The following is an 8,517-nucleotide window of genomic DNA, read 5'->3' on the forward strand; positions in this document are numbered from 1 at the left end:
ATACTCACTCTCTCACTCTTACTCTCATACTCTTACTCTCAATCACTCTTACTCTCAATCACTCTTACTCTCAATCACTCTTACTCCCAATCACTCTTACTCTCAATCACTCTTACTCCCAATCACTCCTACTCCCAATCACTCCTACTCTCAATCACTCTTACTCTCATTCTTACTCTTACTCACTCTTACTCCCAATCACTCCTACTCTCAATCACTCTTATTCTCATTCTTACTCTTACTCCCAATCACTCTTACTCCCAATCACTCATACTCTCAATCACTCTTACTCTCATTCTTACTCTTACTCACTCTTACTCTCAATCACACTTATTCTCATTCTTACTCCTACTCTCACTCTTACTCCTACTCTCACTCTTACTCCTACTCTCACTCTTACTCCTAATCACTCTTACTCCCAATCACTCTTACTCTCAATCACTCTTACTCTCAATCACTCTTACTTTCAATCACTCTTACTCTCAATCACTCTTACTCTCAAACACTCTTACTCTCACTAACTCTCAATCACTCTTACTCTCACTCTAACTCTCAATCACTCTTACTCTCATACTCACCCTTACTCTCAATCACTTTTACTCTCACTCTTACTCACTCTGTCACCCTTACTCTCAATCACTCTTACTCTCACTCTTACTCACTCTGTCACTCTTACTCTCAATCACTCTTACACACTATTACTCACTCTTACTCTCTGTCACTCTTACTCTCATACTCACTCTTATTCTCTGTCACTCTTACTCTCTGTCACTCTTACTCTCTGTCACTCTTACTCTCTGTCACTCTTACTCTCTGTCACTCTTACTCTCTGTCACTCTTACTCTCTGTCACTCTTACTCTGTCACTCTTACTCTCTGTCACTCTTACTCTGTCACTATTACTCTCTGTCACTCTTACTCTGTCACTCTTACTCTGTCACTCTTACTCTGTCACTCTTACTCTGTCACTCTTACTCTCTGTCACTCTTACTCTCTGTCACTCTTACTCTCTGTCACTCTTACTCTGTCACTCTTACTCTGTCACTTTTACTCTCTGTCACTCTTACTCTCTGTCACTCTTACTCTCTGTCACTCTTACTCTCTGTCACTCTTACTCTCTGTCACTCTTACTCTCTGTCACTCTTACTCTGTCACTCTTACTCTGTCACTCTTACTCTCTGTCACTCTTACTCTCTGTCACTCTTACTCTGTCACTCTTACTCTGTCACTTTTACTCTCTGTCACTCTTACTCTCTGTCACTCTTACTCTCTGTCACTCTTACTCTCTGTCACTTTTACTCTCTGTCACTCTTACTCTCTGTCACTCTTACTCTCTGTCACTCTTACTCTCTGTCACTCTTACTCTCTGTCACTCTTACTCTCTGTCACTCTTACTCTCTGTAACTCTTACTCTCTGTCACTCTTACTCTGTCACTCTTACTCTGTCACTCTTACTCTGTCACTCTTACTCTCTGTCACTCTTACTGTCACTCTTACTGTCACTCTTACTCTCTGTCACTCTTACTCTCTGTCACTCTTACTCTCTGTCGCTCTTACTCTCTGTCACTCTTACTCTCTGTCACTCTTACTTTCTGTCACTCTTACTCTCTGTCACTCTTACTCTGTCACTCTTACTCTGTCACTCTTACTCGGTCACTCTTACTCTCTGTCACTCTTACTTTCTGTCACTCTTACTCTCTGTCACTCTTACTCTGTCACTCTTACTCTGTCACTCTTACTCGGTCACTCTTACTTTCTGTCACTCTTACTCTCTGTCACTCTTACTCTGTCACTCTTACTCTGTCACTCTTACTCTCTGTCACTCTTACTCTCTGTCACTCTTACTCTCTGTCACTCTTACTCTGTCACTCTTACTCTCTGTCACTCTTACTCTGTCACTCTTACTCACTGTCACTCTTACTCTGTCACTTTTACTCTCTGTCACTCTTACTCTCTGTCACTCTTACTCTCTGTCACTCTTACTCTCTGTCACTCTTACTCTCTGTCACTCTTACTCTCTGTAACTCTTACTCTCTGTCACTCTTACTCTGTCACTCTTACTCTGTCACTCTTACTCTGTCACTCTTACTCTGTCACTCTTACTCTGTCACTCTTACTCTCTGTCACTCTTACTGTCACTCTTACTGTCACTCTTACTCTCTGTCACTCTTACTCTCTGTCACTCTTACTCTCTGTCGCTCTTACTCTCTGTCACTCTTACTCTCTGTCACTCTTACTCTCTGTCACTCTTACTCTCTGTCACTCTTACTCTGTCACTCTTACTCTGTCACTCTTACTCGGTCACTCTTACTCTCTGTCACTCTTACTCTGTCACTCTTACTCACTCTCAGTCACCTTTACTTATTCATACTCACTCTCTCACTCTTACTCTCATACTCTTACTCTCAATCACTCTTACTCTCAATCACTCTTACTCTCAATCACTCTTACTCCCAATCACTCTTACTCTCAATCACTCTTACTCCCAATCACTCCTACTCCCAATCACTCCTACTCTCAATCACTCTTACTCTCATTCTTACTCTTACTCACTCTTACTCCCAATCACTCCTACTCTCAATCACTCTTATTCTCATTCTTACTCTTACTCCCAATCACTCTTACTCCCAATCACTCATACTCTCAATCACTCTTACTCTCATTCTTGCTCTTACTCACTCGTACTCTCAATCACTCTTATTCTCATTCTTACTCCTACTCTCACTCTTACTCCTACTCTCACTCTTACTCCTACTCTCACTCTTACTCCTAATCACTCTTACTCCCAATCACTCTTACTCTCAATCACTCTTACTCTCAATCACTCTTACTTTCAATCACTCTTACTCTCAATCACTCTTACTCTCAAACACTCTTACTCTCACTAACTCTCAATCACTCTTACTCTCACTCTAACTCTCAATCACTCTTACTCTCATACTCACCCTTACTCTCAATCACTTTTACTCTCACTCTTACTCACTCTGTCACCCTTACTCTCAATCACTCTTACTCTCACTCTTACTCACTCTGTCACTCTTACTCTCAATCACTCTTACACACTATTACTCACTCTTACTCTCAATCACTCTTACGCACTATTACTCACTCTTACGCACTATTACTCACTCTTACTCTCAGTCATCCTTACTCACTCTCATACTCACTCTTACTCTCATACTCACTCTTACTCTTTGTCACTCTTACTCTCATACTCACTCTTATTCTCTGTCACTCTTACTCTCTGTCACTCTTACTCTCTGTCACTCTTACTCTCTGTCACTCTTACTCTCTGTCACTCTTACTCTCTGTCACTCTTACTCTCTGTCACTCTTACTCTCTGTCACTCTTACTCGGTCACTCTTACTCTCTGTCACTCTTACTCTGTCACTCTTACTCTGTCACTCTTACTCTGTCACTCTTACTCTGTCACTCTTACTCTCTGTCACTCTTACTCTCTGTCACTCTTACTCTGTCACTCTTACTCTGTCACTTTTACTCTCTGTCACTCTTACTCTCTGTCACTCTTACTCTCTGTCACTCTTACTCTCTGTAACTCTTACTCTCTGTCACTCTTACTTTGTCACTCTTACTCTGTCACTCTTACTCTGTCACTCTTACTCTGTCACTCTTTCTCTCTGTCACTCTTACTGTCACTCTTACTGTCACTCCTACTCTCTGTCACTCTTACTCTCTGTCACTCTTACTCTCTGTCGCTCTTACTCTCTGTCACTCTTACTCTCTGTCACTCTTACTCTCTGTCACTCTCACTCTCTGTCACTCTTACTCTCTGTCACTCTTACTCTGTCACTCTTACTCTCTGTCACTCTTACTCTGTCACTCTTACTCTCTGTCACTCTTACTCTGTCACTTTTACTCGCTGTCACTCTTACTCTCTGTCACTCTTACTCTCTGTCACTCTTACTCTCTGTCACTCTTACTCTCTGTAACTCTTACTCTCTGTCACTCTTACTTTGTCACTCTTACTCTGTCACTCTTACTCTGTCACTCTTACTCTGTCACTCTTACTCTCTGTCACTCTTACTGTCACTCTTACTGTCACTCTTACTCTCTGTCACTCTTACTCTCTGTCACTCTTACTCTCTGTCGCTCTTACTCTCTGTCACTCTTACTCTCTGTCACTCTTACTCTCTGTCACTCTTACTCTCTGTCACTCTTACTCTGTCACTCTTACTCTGTCACTCTTACTCGGTCACTCTTACTCTCTGTCACTCTTACTCTCTGTAACTCTTACTCTGTCACTCTTACTCTGTCACTCTTACTCTCTGTCACTCTTACTCTGTCACTCTTACTCACTCTCAGTCACCCTTACTTATTCATACTCACTCTCTCACTCTTACTCTCATACTCTTACTCTCAATCACTCTTACTCTCAATCACTCTTACTCTCAATCACTCTTACTCCCAATCACTCTTACTCTCAATCACTCTTACTCCCAATCACTCCTACTCCCAATCACTCCTACTCTCAATCACTCTTACTCTCATTCTTACTCTTACTCACTCTTACTCCCAATCACTCCTACTCTCAATCACTCTTATTCTCATTCTTACTCTTACTCCCAATCACTCTTACTCCCAATCACTCATACTCTCAATCACTCTTACTCTCATTCTTACTCTTACTCACTCTTACTCTCAATCACACTTATTCTCATTCTTACTCCTACTCTCACTCTTACTCCTACTCTCACTCTTACTCCTACTCTCACTCTTACTCCTAATCACTCTTACTCCCAATCACTCTTACTCTCAATCACTCTTACTCTCAATCACTCTTACTTTCAATCACTCTTACTCTCAATCACTCTTACTCTCAAACACTCTTACTCTCACTAACTCTCAATCACTCTTACTCTCACTCTAACTCTCAATCACTCTTACTCTCATACTCACCCTTACTCTCAATCACTTTTACTCTCACTCTTACTCACTCTGTCACCCTTACTCTCAATCACTCTTACTCTCACTCTTACTCACTCTGTCACTCTTACTCTCAATCACTCTTACACACTATTACTCACTCTTACTCTCTGTCACTCTTACTCTCATACTCACTCTTATTCTCTGTCACTCTTACTCTCTGTCACTCTTACTCTCTGTCACTCTTACTCTCTGTCACTCTTACTCTCTGTCACTCTTACTCTCTGTCACTCTTACTCTCTGTCACTCTTACTCTGTCACTCTTACTCTCTGTCACTCTTACTCTGTCACTATTACTCTCTGTCACTCTTACTCTGTCACTCTTACTCTGTCACTCTTACTCTGTCACTCTTACTCTGTCACTCTTACTCTCTGTCACTCTTACTCTCTGTCACTCTTACTCTCTGTCACTCTTACTCTGTCACTCTTACTCTGTCACTTTTACTCTCTGTCACTCTTACTCTCTGTCACTCTTACTCTCTGTCACTCTTACTCTCTGTCACTCTTACTCTCTGTCACTCTTACTCTCTGTCACTCTTACTCTGTCACTCTTACTCTGTCACTCTTACTCTCTGTCACTCTTACTCTGTCACTCTTACTCACTGTCACTCTTACTCTGTCACTTTTACTCTCTGTCACTCTTACTCTCTGTCACTCTTACTCTCTGTCACTCTTACTCTCTGTCACTCTTACTCTCTGTCACTCTTACTCTCTGTCACACTTACTCTCTGTAACTCTTACTCTCTGTCACTCTTACTCTGTCACTCTTACTCTGTCACTCTTACTCTGTCACTCTTACTCTCTGTCACTCTTACTGTCACTCTTACTGTCACTCTTACTCTCTGTCACTCTTACTCTCTGTCACTCTTACTCTCTGTCGCTCTTACTCTCTGTCACTCTTACTCTCTGTCACTCTTACTTTCTGTCACTCTTACTCTCTGTCACTCTTACTCTGTCACTCTTACTCTGTCACTCTTACTCGGTCACTCTTACTCTCTGTCACTCTTACTTTCTGTCACTCTTACTCTCTGTCACTCTTACTCTGTCACTCTTACTCTGTCACTCTTACTCGGTCACTCTTACTTTCTGTCACTCTTACTCTCTGTCACTCTTACTCTGTCACTCTTACTCTGTCACTCTTACTCTCTGTCACTCTTACTCTCTGTCACTCTTACTCTCTGTCACTCTTACTCTGTCACTCTTACTCTGTCACTCTTACTCTCTGTCACTCTTACTCTGTCACTCTTACTCACTGTCACTCTTACTCTGTCACTTTTACTCTCTGTCACTCTTACTCTCTGTCACTCTTACTCTCTGTCACTCTTACTCTCTGTCACTCTTACTCTCTGTCACTCTTACTCTCTGTAACTCTTACTCTCTGTCACTCTTACTCTGTCACTCTTACTCTGTCACTCTTACTCTGTCACTCTTACTCTGTCACTCTTACTCTGTCACTCTTACTCTCTGTCACTCTTACTGTCACTCTTACTGTCACTCTTACTCTCTGTCACTCTTACTCTCTGTCACTCTTACTCTCTGTCGCTCTTACTCTCTGTCACTCTTACTCTCTGTCACTCTTACTCTCTGTCACTCTTACTCTCTGTCACTCTTACTCTGTCACTCTTACTCTGTCACTCTTACTCGGTCACTCTTACTCTCTGTCACTCTTACTCTGTCACTCTTACTCACTCTCAGTCACCTTTACTTATTCATACTCACTCTCTCACTCTTACTCTCATACTCTTACTCTCAATCACTCTTACTCTCAATCACTCTTACTCTCAATCACTCTTACTCCCAATCACTCTTACTCTCAATCACTCTTACTCCCAATCACTCCTACTCCCAATCACTCCTACTCTCAATCACTCTTACTCTCATTCTTACTCTTACTCACTCTTACTCCCAATCACTCCTACTCTCAATCACTCTTATTCTCATTCTTACTCTTACTCCCAATCACTCTTACTCCCAATCACTCATACTCTCAATCACTCTTACTCTCATTCTTGCTCTTACTCACTCTTACTCTCAATCACTCTTATTCTCATTCTTACTCCTACTCTCACTCTTACTCCTACTCTCACTCTTACTCCTACTCTCACTCTTACTCCTAATCACTCTTACTCCCAATCACTCTTACTCTCAATCACTCTTACTCTCAATCACTCTTACTTTCAATCACTCTTACTCTCAATCACTCTTACTCTCAAACACTCTTACTCTCACTAACTCTCAATCACTCTTACTCTCACTCTAACTCTCAATCACTCTTACTCTCATACTCACCCTTACTCTCAATCACTTTTACTCTCACTCTTACTCACTCTGTCACCCTTACTCTCAATCACTCTTACTCTCACTCTTACTCACTCTGTCACTCTTACTCTCAATCACTCTTACACACTATTACTCACTCTTACTCTCAATCACTCTTACGCACTATTACTCACTCTTACGCACTATTACTCACTCTTACTCTCAGTCATCCTTACTCACTCTCATACTCACTCTTACTCTCATACTCACTCTTACTCTTTGTCACTCTTACTCTCATACTCACTCTTATTCTCTGTCACTCTTACTCTCTGTCACTCTTACTCTCTGTCACTCTTACTCTCTGTCACTCTTACTCTCTGTCACTCTTACTCTCTGTCACTCTTACTCTCTGTCACTCTTACTCGGTCACTCTTACTCTCTGTCACTCTTACTCTGTCACTCTTACTCTGTCACTCTTACTCTGTCACTCTTACTCTGTCACTCTTACTCTGTCACTCTTACTCTCTGTCACTCTTACTCTCTGTCACTCTTACTCTGTCACTCTTACTCTGTCACTTTTACTCTCTGTCACTCTTACTCTCTGTCACTCTTACTCTCTGTCACTCTTACTCTCTGTCACTCTTACTCTCTGTAACTCTTACTCTCTGTCACTCTTACTTTGTCACTCTTACTCTGTCACTCTTACTCTGTCACTCTTACTCTGTCACTCTTTCTCTCTGTCACTCTTACTGTCACTCTTACTGTCACTCCTACTCTCTGTCACTCTTACTCTCTGTCACTCTTACTCTCTGTCGCTCTTACTCTCTGTCACTCTTACTCTCTGTCACTCTTACTCTCTGTCACTCTCACTCTCTGTCACTCTTACTCTCTGTCACTCTTACTCTGTCACTCTTACTCTCTGTCACTCTTACTCTGTCACTCTTACTCTCTGTCACTCTTACTCTGTCACTTTTACTCGCTGTCACTCTTACTCTCTGTCACTCTTACTCTCTGTCACTCTTACTCTCTGTCACTCTTACTCTCTGTAACTCTTACTCTCTGTCACTCTTACTTTGTCACTCTTACTCTGTCACTCTTACTCTGTCACTCTTACTCTGTCACTCTTACTCTCTGTCACTCTTACTGTCACTCTTACTGTCACTCTTACTCTCTGTCACTCTTACTCTCTGTCACTCTTACTCTCTGTCGCTCTTACTCTCTGTCACTCTTACTCTCTGTCACTCTTACTCTCTGTCACTCTTACTCTCTGTCACTCTTACTCTGTCACTCTTACTCTGTCACTCTTACTCGGTCA

The sequence above is a fragment of the Procambarus clarkii genome, chromosome 17 (assembly GCF_040958095.1).
Source record: "Procambarus clarkii isolate CNS0578487 chromosome 17, FALCON_Pclarkii_2.0, whole genome shotgun sequence".
Taxonomy (NCBI): Eukaryota; Metazoa; Arthropoda; class Malacostraca; order Decapoda; family Cambaridae; genus Procambarus; species Procambarus clarkii.